This window comes from Capsicum annuum, chromosome 1 (genome assembly GCF_002878395.1).
Source record: "Capsicum annuum cultivar UCD-10X-F1 chromosome 1, UCD10Xv1.1, whole genome shotgun sequence".
Taxonomy (NCBI): Eukaryota; Viridiplantae; Streptophyta; class Magnoliopsida; order Solanales; family Solanaceae; genus Capsicum; species Capsicum annuum.
In genome coordinates, this window is record NC_061111.1 from 155,912,017 (window position 1) to 155,926,693 (window position 14,677).

Genomic DNA, 14,677 nt, shown 5'->3' on the forward strand with positions numbered 1-14,677 from the left:
GCACCAGGTTGTACAATATAATCGACCTATTGCAACAGATGAGTAAACCATTGGAAAGAATAAAAATGGATCACTAATCTACTGCACCGGGTATGTTATCTGTTGCAACATAAAATCAACAAGTTGCAACGGATGAGTAAATTATTGGAAAGAATAAAAACAGTCCTAATCTGTTGCAAAATAAAGAGTAAACTGTTAGAAAGAATAAAAATAGATCACTAGTCAATTATCTATTGGATCAATATTGTTTAGATTTCTTACAAACAGAAGAGTCATCTGTCGCAACAGATGAATGATCTGTTAGATTGTTCACCTGTTGCATCAGATTTTCATAGTTGCATCAGATTTTTATCTGTTGCATCAGATTTTCATTTGTTGCATCATATGTTTCATCTGTTACATCAGATGTTTCATCTTTTGTAATACCATTTTTACCAAGACAAATAACAAATCAACCCAGCAACACTGACACATCACACACACACACTAAGAACATCAACTGTGATAAAAAATCACCCATAAATTTGAATCAACAGTACGACAACAAGAAGATGAAATGCCAGAAATTAGGGTTTCATTCAGTTCACATTTTAATACTAGAAGAGTAGTTGGCTCAAGTTCCTCTGTTTCTTCATAATTTTTTATCAGTGAAAAAGAAAATGGGACGACGAAGAACTTGAAATTGTTGTCGCCGGAAAAGTCTTCACGTCGATTGACGGTTGAAAGTCAAAAAAGAACTCGTCCAACTATTTTTCACCAGAGGTTGAAGGGAGAAATTTTGCAGAAATATTGGTTGGGAGAGAGTTGAGAGAAGTTGGAGAGAGAGAGAGTGGTAGATTTAGATTGAAGAGGGGTGTGAGTTGGGTTGATTTGTATTTTTGAAAAGATTAGAAAGTTGTGAAAGTGTTAATCAAGTCCACAGTTAACTTGATCAAGTTTCCTAATGATGTTTGACCCTTTAAGTTGGTCAATGTCATCAATCCTTCATTCAAGACTTAAAAGACACCTTTCCTTCAATTTTCTCAAGTTAAATATATTAATTGTAGAGAATTCCAAGAGTTGTTAACTCTTTGCATTAAAGGAATAACACCTATAAGTTTGGAGGTTACCAAATCAATCGCTCAAAATAACTAACTTAAAAAGTAGAAAGAAGGATATTTTTTATTCTTTTTTCTTTTTGGCATGTTTTTTATTCACAAAATTGAGTAATTTATACTGGGGGGAAACAAAAATTCTTGCAAGATTAGTATTAATGATGAGAAGTCAATTCAAGAAATCAACTCATCCGTTAAGGAGAATAGAAAAGATTCTCAACAAATGGATTCATTCATTAAAGTAGAATTAAAAAGATACGGTTACAAAATATAAGTGAGATATTACACTTTATTAAAGAATATTTTGTAAATATTTGTGTAACAATATATTTGAACTTCTTCTTTTGGATAAGCTTAAACAAGCTTTATACTTCGCATTTTAATTATTTAATTAGAAATGCCTTAAATTTCGTATAAATAATTTTAGGTAAAAACACCCCTCACTTCCAACCTTAAAATTGAGAGTCAGAGTCACCAAAGAAGCAAAAAAATATATGTGTGTGTGTGTGTATATATATATATAGAGAGAGAGAGAAAGAGTTTCAGGGTTATTCGTATAGGTAGGATTGTTCAATATTGAATCATAATCGATAAGTTGTAATGATATAGTATTTATGATTATTCTCTTACTATTTTTAATTCTAGTTCAATATCAATATTGTAGTATTTTTCTCAATAATTTAAAAGTGAATTTTTGTACGTACAAATGACTATTTATTTGAACATAATTTTGATTTGTCAAAACTTGAGCCATTGAACGAAAATAATTTTAAAAGTTACATTTGTTAAAAAAAAATTACTTTCTTTGAACAATTAGAAGTTTATTTATTTTGTTTAATGAACCTCCTACTGATGGTTCTAACATACTACTAGTTCTAGAGCTGTTGCAGTTGTTGATGAAAATATTAAAATGAAGTTTAAAAGGGATAACAAAACTGTTAGAGGACATTTATTAAATCATATGATTCATTTTTACTTGATGGTTCATTTGTTATATGCAAATATGCTAAGGAATATGAGATAGTTTGAAAAAAATTGGTGATGATGACTCAGGAAACAAAAAGTATAATGTGGGTCAATGGATTATTTTTCAAATGGTTGACAATAAAGCAATCATGAAATAAGTTTACGAGTATGAAATCTTGAATGCTGATTTCCTCAATAAGGACATTAAGATGTCTGAGATTTTTTAGGCCAATATTCTGCTTAAAATTTTTCACCATCTTAAAGTGATTATAGAAGTAAATTGAAGCATAAAAAAAAATTAACTTTCAAAGATTAATAAGTCATATGAGGACTGGGGAGACAAATCTTCTCTAAGATAAATTAAAAGTTTTTTTCTTAGTTCTTTGAAAGCTAACATAATATTGTAAAGACATGTTTAAAGACAAACAAAAGAAGGTCCAGAAAAGAAACATGTGAAAAAAAAAATACTCAAACAAGTCGAATAATCAAATCTAAAAATCAAAAGGATCTTGTTTTATCTATGGAACACTTGGTCACAAGATTGTTTAATATTTCCTAAGATATGGACAATATTCAAAGCAAAGAGAATATGGTGATGTTCAAGCTCATCTCGCTGAGAGCACTTCTAAGCATTTCTGTGCGAATAAGGAGTTGTTGCATGACTTTAAGGGATCCACTGATTGCGAGTGTATCTACATGGGTAATTCCACTACTGTTATAGTTATAAATTGAGTAGATATACTCAGAATTTCAGTAATAAATATTGAATTTTCTTTGTCACTTTTTAATGTATTTGAAATATGCTATTTCATGAAAGTCATCAAAATAAACTTGTATAACACATCTTATTATGGAATCTGAATTCATTGCTCTCGAATTGACAGATCAAAAACTTGAGTGACTAAAAAATCATTGACAGATGTACCGTTATAGGAAAGACAAAGTTTATTAGTTTCTTTTATATTGTGATTCATAGACGACAATTGAAATTGTCAAAAATAGTGTGTTCAATGAAAATATATATATTCACATTAGACATGATACAATTAAATAGTTGTTGAAACATGATGCTATTTCTTTGAAATATGTAAGGTCCAAAAGAAATTTGATGAATCTTTTACCCAATGATTTAGAAAGAAAAATAATCATTGAAACGTCGAGGGGATGAAGATAAAGCACATGAATTGAGGTAATATGATGGATACCTATTTATGATCGAATAAAGTCATATAAGCGCTCAATATACACTATATTTTTCATTCCTATGACGTAACGTAGTGTGTATAATGTTAAATTTATTTTTGCTCTTAATGATTTCATAGCCTTAAGGTGATGTATTTGAGATAGATTTGATGAAATTGCCTACATGAGTGTAAAGGTGTGGTCGTCTTTTATGAAAGACTTGGGTCGTCTTTCTAGAGCACTCATAAGACCTAATGTATGTGTGCATGACCATAAAAACACTTTATGAATATCACAAAATTTGGATAAATCAAGAATATAATGTGTTATGGGATTCTCAACATATGTCCATTTAGTTCAAGAGTACTTCATTTTATGGATATTTGTTGTTGCCTCATTTCACTACATGTCAATTCAAATAGACAGATACTAATACTTAAGTACATGTTTCTTCATTCAACGTAGAATTTGTTCTCATTCTTAATCTTTGTATTAGCGGGGGATTATAGATCTTATTCCTTTAATGCAAAGAGCAAACAAATCTTGTAACTCTCCAAAATTAATCTGCATAACTTATCTAAATCGTAAAGGTATGTAGAATGGACAAATTAATGGCTTGTTCATACATAGTTCATATTAATTCAAATGAAGATTTATTCATTTATAACTTTGTTACTAAAAGATAGTATTTTCATAAGAGTTGAATTAAGTTACTTGTTCTTAAGACAAATTATTGTAAAAGTAAGATTAATATTTCATTACATTAACTTTCTTTGGCTTCTTACGTTCTTCTAATGAACAAAAAAAATCATAAATGATGTGCCTATTTAAGGAGCAACATTAGTAAACTAAACATGCAGAAAATACATGTTAAATTAACTAAAGTTCAGTCATATATGTCTTACTAGGTATTCGTATAAAAAATAAATAAAGTGAGTATTACTTATATGGGGCGACCAAATGGGACACCTCATAAAAAAATTATGTTACCTACATTTAAGTGTTGGATTCAATTGGTGTAAATGAAAAATGGAAGGAAATTCTTGGAGGGAAAGTGAGCACACTTAAAAGGAAAGTGTACTCACTAAAGGAAAGTCTACTTCTCCCACATTGATGAGAGAAAACAACTTTATTGTATTCTTATTAAGAAACACTCCTTTAAGTAGATAGTGAAGCAAGAACCAAGAGGTGCCTCGAGCCGTCATCGTCGCTCGCTCGGCTTCGGATTGTTGGGTTCAATTGGTGTGAATGGAAATTGAAGAAAATTCTTGGAGGAAAACTGAGCACACTTAAAAGAAAAATGTACTCACTAAAGGAAATTCTACTTCTCCCACATTGGTGGGAGAAAGCAACTTTATTGTGTTCTTACTAAGAAACACTCCTTCAAAAGGATAGTGAGACAAAAATCAAGAGGTGCCTCGTGTCGTCGTCATCATCGCTCGGCTTCAGATTTGAATTTGAAAAATGATCAATGAAATTAATTTTTTAGAAAAAGTTTATTTGAAACTTGGAAAAAATCAAGTCAAATTTTTATCCAAGAATCCAACAAAAAATATTTTTTCTCCATAAATGTCATACAGAAGCATGCAGAAACGCACTTCGAAAGGGACACATCCTTCGAGGAAAAGACACACTATTTTAAAAAAGGGGTGACTGTTCGGTCGGGTGTGACTGTTCAAAAAAGACATACTATTTCAGAATGGACAGACATGACTGTTTCGAAGTGATACACCCTTTCATAAACCATTACTTCATTTCCGAAGGGGCATTTGATGAATATAAATACCTGAACTTTTTTTCTCAGGTAGTATGAAATTTTCTGCATTGAAAAACACTCTTCTACTTCTAAAAACTCTGTGTGATCATCTGTTGTTGAGTGCGTTCGAAGAATCAGAAGGTTTGAGGTACCGCTACATTCTGATTGTGAGCCATGTTATCCTGGAAGGAAAAAATATGCAACCTCGAGCACTTAACGGAAATTAATTCCTTAAGGACACTCTGTGAAATTGGAGGACTTGACTCAATTTCTTCTTCATCTTGTTTCATTAAATAACATACTTCTTTGATAGTTCTTGATGAACTTGTGTTGAAGGTGTTAAAACTTCATAGGTGTTCTTGAACAAAAGTTGAAGTATTTGTGCAAACATATAGATTGTGTACCTGAAACAACAATAAGTTGCTTATAACCATATAACTTTATACCTATTTATAATACGTGCGTTGCACATGTATCAAGCATTAGTTAATTTACACACACACACACATATATATATATTGTGTGTGTATGTTATTTTATCAAGTACAATAATTCTAAAAATATAACTTAAAATTTTGAAGATAAAATGGTGTAGTCAATTAAAGAGGAACAGATAAATCACCATCACATTAATAATTAAGGAGAAAAATTAGGTGTGGCTAAAAAATAAGTCTTTTCTGTAACTTGAGATGGTTCGAACAACTAATGTCAATCAGAGTTTAGACACTCTAAATGGAGTAATATTTAGTCATTATACTTAGTTCCTAATTTTAAAAGCACTAAGTTTTTAACATAGAGTTATTTTTATTCTCAGGATTCTACATTTTTATTAAACTTGAAGGCATTTTACATGATTATACATTGCATAACGTAAATTATATACAATGTTTGGTAGGAAGATTGGACATCTAAATATCTTTTCTTCATGTCGGAACCACCTCAATTTCGCCTCTCACCTTGATCATCACAGGACCCACTCTCATCTTCTCTGAAATATCCTCGTTCCTAACCCATCTCTCCTAATATACTCATACATTCCTAATATCCTTATTTTTGCTACTTTGATCTTTTAAACGTGCAAGTTGTTGATCATTAGAAAATACATGGTCTAATCATCACTTTATAGATCTTATCTTTAAGTCTTAGTAACACATATCATACAATTACCTCCATTCCCAACAAAATACTTGATTGGGTAGGAATTAATACTCTAAAATGGTAAGATTGCACATGTATATAGAATTAATTAATAATAAATGTATATATAAAAAATTATGTGTCTTTTATATTATTAAGTACAAAACTTTATACAAAAACTTAAATTTGTAAAGATAAAAGGTGTACTTAAGAAGGAGCATGATAATTCATTATCACGCTAACAATTTTAAGGAGCAAAATAAAGTGTAATGAACAAACTTTCGATATTAATATTAAAAGTCAAAATTATGTTGATATTGCACAAAAACATATTCTAAATAATAAGGTAAAGAAAAAAAACTACAATATATATATGAGTATAATAATATAATTATTCTCAAATTCCAATTCAAACTGATAAACTATTCAAGTCCAACATCATTATATGTTAATGTACACTCGTTACATGTGTATGTCACATTAATATAAAAATTTACATACAAAATTATATAATCTTGCAATTGAAATTACAATAGATAGAGCGTTATATTCATTTGAATGATGAAAAGTGTTCGTCTAATTTAGATATTAGCACAATTAAAGTAAGATAACTTTAATTATTTACCTCATTTAATAATCATATCGGGCTTTTATATGATTAAATAAATTATTATCACTATCATTCACGAAAGAGCTTTGCTTTTGATTTATATCTGTGCTTATATATGTCTCTCAACTAAAATTTTTAAAAGGAAATGCTATCTCCATATCCAAATTTCTAAAATACTACAAAAATTATCTTTCTCTTGAATATTTTTTCGTGTAACCAAATTTTCCCTCAAAATTTTCTTCACATATCAAAATTTTAAAAAGTATGCAAAAATGCCAATTTCTTTTATTTCTCGTAAGTTATATTACATTAATATTTAAAGAGTAAATTATCTTTCTCTAGCATATTTTCCACTAAGATTAAACCTGCCAAAAAATGAGTCAAAAAGCAAGTACGTACTAATGTTCTATCATAATTCACGACCTCTATACCCTTCTATCTAAGGTCATGTCCTCAATAAGCTGAAGTTGTGCTATACCCTGTCTAATCACCTCTCTAAGTAGGTGAGAAAATATTGAGTAATCATCACTAAGTTATTAGGGACTTGTGTTATTCACCACATATGGCATGCAACAATGTTTTTTAAAAGAACTCATGTTTCTTGGTAGTGAACATTTAGGAAGAGAAGCAATATTGATTTGGCTAAGCGTAAAAGGTCGACTTTTTTAAAATAAGCTCTTTGGCAATTATAATTTTATGAAACAATATTAAACCTAAATTCTAAACCTAATTGGTAGCATGAATCCTGAAGCCATAAATACAGTAATTTTTTATTTTTAATTTACACCTAAAGTATGGAAATAAGTCCTAAATTTTAGGTAATAATTAAATGTCTATTGGTAATTATAATTTTATAAAATTACTTAACAATTTGAGAAAAATAGTGAAAAGACGATTTAGTCTAACGCGAAAACTTTTAATAAAGGGCAAAAATTTCAAATCACTTTTTTAAGGTCTTCCCACTTTAAATATATTATAGATTATAGATTATAGATATAGATTAATGTAGCCATTCCAATGAGAAACCAAAGAAATAAACGTTCACTTCAAACACCAAATTACCTAATGACATATCTACCTGATGAAATCACTATGATTATTCTCTCATATTTATCCATTAAATCCCTTTTAAGATTCAGGTGTGTTTCGACGTTCTTAGATTTCATGCCCGAAATTCGAGCTCAGGAATCATCATCAACAAAGAGAAATCATGATGATGATGTATAAAAAATACTTCACAAAAATGTGTTCCTTTCGATCCATAAATCAACAACTCACTTTGGAAGAGCTCAATGCTCCTTTCATGATAAGGGATAGAGGATTTTTTTAGACATTTAGGCTCTAGTCATGGTCTTATATTGATTAGTATAACCAAGTGTATCTACTTGTGGAATCTTGCCACCCGATTTTGCACCAAATTATTTGAGCTTGACGACTTGGTGATGCACTTTGTTTCGACTCCTCCAAGAATGTTTACAAGGCGGTGCTTGTTATGCATCGGAGTTTAGGTAGTGGTGGTAAGTTTGTTAGAGTTGCTAGCCTCGGAGACAAAAAATGGAGGCAAGTCGAATTATGCTCTCAATTTGTGGTGGGATTACACTGCATTGATGAATTCATTATAGGGTAAGGGTTTCTAGTGAACATGATGACACCAATGAACACGAGTGTTATAGTGAAATAATTTCTTTTGATTCATTACTGAAAAGTTCCACATGTTTCCACTCCCTGAGATCAATTATTAGAGAATGTTATAGTTGGTTTAGGTGCATTATTAAATGAATGTCTATGTATAGTTCATTTGGATAATGATGAAAGGGATGTTGAGATATTGGTCATGAAGGAATATGAAGTAAAAAAATCATGGACATCCTTATTTCTGATAAGGAATTTAGAAATAGATCCTTGGTATGATGATCTTTCGCCCCTTATTATGACAGAGAATGAAGAGTTAATTCTTATAATCGATGGTACTTTTGAAAAAAATATTCTTGTATATGTGTTTTATCCCTTTACAAATTTCTTTTGACGAGAAAATGGTTTTGACCATCTGAAAACTGTTTCAAAAGTTTTGAAAAAAAATCAAAATAATCTTAAAATTTACAGAGTCGCCACTTGATTTTTATAGAAAAAAAATCAAGAAAAATTTAAAAGAGTTTCAAAGGTTCAAAAACAGAAATAAACCTTTACAACTAGAGATAATGTGTAAGGGTTCAATTAACGCCCTAAGAAGGTTTTTAAGGCACTTAGGAGCGTCCATTTAAAAATAGTGTACCAAAAAGAACTAACTTAACTAAATGAAGTGGCTAATTTTGCAAACATTTGATTTTTATATATACAAAAATATATATATTGAAAACATTCATTTAACATTGAAAAATGACATTTATTTATTAAAAAGAGAGAAATTTTATTTGAATTAAACTAAGTTGTAGTTTTTCGGACGTAAAAGGAAAATGAATTTTAATTTCGTAAAAGAAGAAAATTATGGAATTATTTTCTTATTATTAATCGTTATAGAAAAAGTTGATTATATTATAGATAATACCTTTGGAAAAATGTTAAGAGAGTGTTGAATTAAAACCATTATTAATTAGAGAAAATGGTCAAAAAAAACCTCAACCTTTACCTCAAATCTCAACTACACACTTATAATTTGCGGGGGCCCTATGACCCCCTTGAACTATTTTAAAATGGAATTATTATCCCCAAACTATTTTAAAGTGAAATATATGTCCGTCTAAAAGCTCATACCCAGATTTTATTTTAATTTGTGGTTTACACGCGCTGCCACGTGTCATTCCACGTAGAAGAAGAAGAAATGTCATTGATGAGTTCTTGGATATCATTGAAGAAAAAGAAGAAAAAGAAGAAGAAGAAAGAAAAATAATAATTAAAATTATATATATATTTTTAAAGAAATATTAAAAATAATTTTTTAATAAATTATTTTCGTTCTCACTCTTTTTAAAGAGAGTGAAACACACTCTCTTGTCATGTCAGCACTGGGGGTAATAATTTCATTTTAAATAGTTCAGGGGGGTCATAGGAGTCTCGCAAAGTATAAGTGTGTAGTTGAAATTTGGAATAAAGGTTGAGGAGACTTTTGACCATTTTCTCTTATTAATTATGATAAGTTGAAATTTATAAGAAAATTTAGTTTCTTGAGTTTGAAGAGAATTATTTAAATCCAAATAGACTATTAGTCATATGAATAAAATAAATATCATATTAAAATAAACTATTCACTTTTAAAAGATTTATTACGGAGAAAATCGAAGGAAACAATTTAATCCGTCTTTAAACGATATAAATTAGGTGAAAAGTTCATGAATTAAGATAAAAATAAAATGACAACACCTTAGGAAATTTATCTAGATTAATTAATTTAAATGTTAATTAGCACAAATAAACAATACAAGCTACAAAAAGGAAAAATCACATGAATATACAATTTAAGCATTAATATTACAAAAACTACCACTAGTTTTTTTAATTTACAAAAGGTATTTTTTATTTACAAAATCTACCACTAAAAGTGATTTTTTATAGCTGGCATATGCGTGGGGGGCCCCCACCAACTAAAATTCCCCCCCCCCCCCCCCCGTCCACTCCCAACAAACCCTAAAATAACCTATCAAGAAATATGGCTTTACACGGGACTAAAAAGCTGAAAAAGAGAAGGTTTGGGTTAAGAATTCATGTCAATGATGATAAAAAGCAGGATGAAACCATAGTGTGTAATCACTTTGGCTTTCGTTATTGTCCATGTCCCCACTCCTTCACGAATTTCCCCACCACTGCCATTGTTCCGTCTTCCTCATCCGCTGCAGCAGCCCTTTTGGTATTCTTCCCTTAGGTTTCAGCATAATCTTGGAAGACATGGTCGTAGTTTTCTTGATTTTTTTTGGGCAGATTTTTGATAGAACACCGTTTGTTCATCGATCAGTATGTTTTGTGTTTAGGATATGGTGGAGAATTTGATGTTGTGGCGACGGCGGCGGTGGATATGATTTTCAATGGAGGTTTTGAATTTTTTCTCAATGTTTGTTACTACTGATTGTTTTTCCAGATTTTTTCGATGACACCGGCAAGTGAAGAATATCAATGATTTTATGGAATGAATTGTATAGGAAATTGGTGTAGGTCTGTGAATTGTATAGAATTTGGTGTATGAATTGTATAAAAATTTATATATGAATTATATAGAAATTGGTGTATCACCAGTTTTATGGTGTCTGAATTGTATAGAAATTGGTGTATGAACAGCGTTATGGTGTTTGAATTGTATAAAAATTGGTGTATCAATATTTTTATGTTGTTGAATTATAAGAAATTGATGTATTAATAATTTTGTATCAATAATTTTATGGTGTTTGAATTATCTAGAAATTATTTTATCAATAATAGCAATTTCATGATGTCGAAAATATATAAAAATTGGTGTATCAATAATTTTATAGTGTCTGGTGTATATAAAAATTGGTGTATCTATAAGTTTATGGTGTAATATAAATTTTTATATAAAAATTGGTGTATTGATAATTTTATGGTGTTCAAAATATATAAAAATTGATGTATTAATAATTTTATGGTGTCCGATTTATATAAAAATAGGTATATCAATAATTTTATGGTGTATGAAATTTGTATAGAATGTGGTTTGAATCAACCGGAGAATTTACTATTATTAATGATGTTTTCTCCTAAAAAATATTAAAAATTAAGGTCAATTTAATTAGATAAATTAAATTTGAAAACATAAAACAAATATCAAATAAATGTAGTGTTTTTTCGTTTGCCTTATTTATTATTTTTGAAAAAAAATTGATGAAAAACAAAATAGGAGAATTTGCAGGTAAAATATCAACTATTAAGTTACCCCCTTAAATCATGTTATTTTATTTATTGTCTTTTATTTTTTCTTTTGCCTTATTTGGTAGATTTTGTTATCTATTGTTATATTTTGTAAAATAGAAACTATGTGTAGTTTTTGTAATATTGACTCTTAAAGTGTATATTTATGTGATTTGCCTGCAAAAAATGATGCAAGAATCAAAATTGGGCCCTCAATTGGCCCATTAATGAAACTGCCCAATTTTGGGCTTGAATTATGGACTTCAGTCCATTTTTCTGAAGTGTATATCAGTTCTATACTGACTGTATATCAGCCCTATTGCTGCTGCGTTTTTGTATACGCGCTGTATATCTATGTATAAACCTTGCGTCCTCACTTTCACTTTTAATATACGCCATTATCAGCTGCTATACAGTGTACACCAACTGTATCTAACCGTATATAAGTGTATATCCCATGGATATCAGTCCAGTTTTGGACTTTAACGCTTGACTCGAGATAATGTGGGCGAATGCAACGATATGGATGACAGTCCCATTGGACTCGTTCAAGATGGGTTCATGCAAAATAAAGAAAGATAGGGAATTAGTACTACTTAAATTAAATAACTGAATGAAGTATAATTCAAAGATAGTATATGAACTCCGAATATATCAAATCGAATATCCAAATTTGGTCAATTCACCATATGTGTGAACAAGACAGAAAATCCCTTTCATGATGATTTTTCTTTGAAGCTTTCACTAAATTAATACCCCTTCTAAACTATGAACAAAACATCTATTTGGAGAAGAGCATATCATTAAGGCAACATTAGGAGCAAATAATCATTCAAGGAACATGCATAAGGCTAGACTATTTTATCAACAACTTATAAACGCTCCCGAAAAGGGAATTATTTTAAGAGGGACAACGGAGAATTCTGGGGAAAATGAGGCAAACACACTAGCCATGCTATATTGTAGGAGATGACACGACGCCACTCATAAAACAATGAAAGAAATCCATTAAATTGGGTATAAAAACTTAAACAGGAGAAGGAAGGGAAGGTAGCAAGCCCTGCAGGTGGCTTTCTTTATCAACATAAAGACATTCAAGTAAGAAGAAACTTAATAAATCAACACACATACTTGTTTATGAAAGCAGACAACCATTAGCCTACGCTGGCTCTGTCACAGGCAACTTTTGACAGTGTAAGGCTTCAAAGGGAGAAAATAAATTTAAACCAACCTTTGACTAAAAATTTTCTCAATACAACGAAATAAAACTATCATCAAAACCGTGAAAACTGGAAAAAAAAAGTCTGGTATGAAAATTTTAGATTTCAATAACCAACAATCAACCAAGACAACCAAAATACTTTGTGGAACCTTTATGCATAACACTTTCTAGATTGAAATTTTTTATAACCGAGATAAGAACCGATTTTAGCAGCATGTCAAAGTTACATACGACCAAACCAACTAAATTAACCAGAATTAATCATGAAACAAGCATAAAATAGGATACAACACAACAGGCAATTCGTGGATATAATCTCATCAACGGCAATACCAGCGAACCAACACCACAATTACTCCGACTACTTATGAAGATCGATATTAACGCCAAAAAAGGAGAAGAATAAGAGAGGCTAAGCTGGGTTTACCTCTTCCCGGGCAGCCAACTGAGACGACGAATCGATGACGACTTCACCACCGGTTTTTCTTCGAGAATTTTGGTTGCGCACGCGCCTCCCGAATCCTCAATTTTTCTCCAAAAATCCTCCTTAACCTCTATCCTTCAACCTCTATTTCTAGGGAAAAGAATTAGGGTTTTCGGACTTGAAATCTGGAATTGAGTTGATTTTTTGAGGAAATTTTTGAAGTCCATAGTGAGACAAAACTTGAATTTAATTGAATCAGAAAGAGACGTTGGGTATTAAATCCTTCCCCGAAAATGGATGAACATCTTCTGAAAGGAGAAAAGGTGGACGAGTTTGTAGCCGAAAAAGGCTGAACACGAGGGTAAAAGAGTAATTGACCGGAAAAAACGGCTAGGATTTAGCCGATATTGGTTGTTTATCGCCGGTGGTGTGGGGTTTGTAACATTGGAGCTGGTAAGCTGTTTGTTGCGTTGGTACGGTGTTGTTACAGCGTTGCTGTTGTCGGCTGTAATTGATGCGTTTGTACGCTGTTGTTGTTGAGGTTCGCTGGAAGTGGAGTATTATATGAGTAATGGTCCGGGTCGGTTTTGCTTGTGTTGGGCCGGGGCCATTGAATTTGTTATGGGCTGGTGGTGAGAAGAAATAAGGGTGGTGGGATGTTGACTTGGGAATTATATAGTTGTGGGCTGCTGGCCCAATTTAAAAGAAGGAAAGTTTAATTTTACTAAAAATTACACAAATATACAATTTATGTTTTCAATATTATAAAAAATCTCAACTCCTTACACATATTACAAAAATCCCAACATATACACAAAATGCTATGTATATATCGGTTATGTTAGATATATTAATAGAAAGAGAGAGTAAAGTAATTAAAAAATGGGTGAGAGTGTAATTACTTCCAAAAGGGTTGGTATTTATGTTATTTATACATTATTTTACATGCCTTAATTAAGTAATATTCGGGTAAAGTCGAGACGAAATTATCTTTCAATTAATTTAATGAATTTCTCAAATTTAATAATTTTAAAAGGGATAATACCCACGTAACTACCTGAACTTTGACCAAATTTCCAATGGAACATACTAAACTTTACGGGGGTTCAATTACCCCCCTAGACTTTTTTTTTTGTATTTTAATGGCATATATCGGCCAACTTTTATACATACTCAGTCAACCAAATAGCGGTGGATACACGCGCCCATTTAAATAATAATTATCCCATTTAATTTTTATTTTAACTCCTACTTATCCACAAATGTAATAAAAGTTAAATTAATTAATAAACAAAAATGGACCTTTCCTCTTGTCTGCTCTTCTCTATACTCAACAAACACCTCACCTTTTCAATCATCTCTTTCACTCTTAATCCTCATTTCTCACTTACACTACTCTTTTAAAAAAAATTACTTGCAAGATAAACGTTAA

The 14,677-nt window shown here is 30.6% G+C and overlaps 1 long non-coding RNA gene across 1 annotated transcript; it reads right to left on the reverse strand.

The window, feature by feature from the left end:
- Positions 1-4,783: 4,783 nt before the first annotated feature.
- On the reverse strand, positions 4,784-13,857 carry LOC124888071. The gene is made up of 2 exons (XR_007046005.1): positions 13,249-13,857; positions 4,784-5,402 (listed from the first exon to the last, which is right to left on the reverse strand). It is a non-coding gene; the product is annotated as an uncharacterized LOC124888071 (long non-coding RNA).
- Positions 13,858-14,677: the final 820 nt, after the last annotated feature.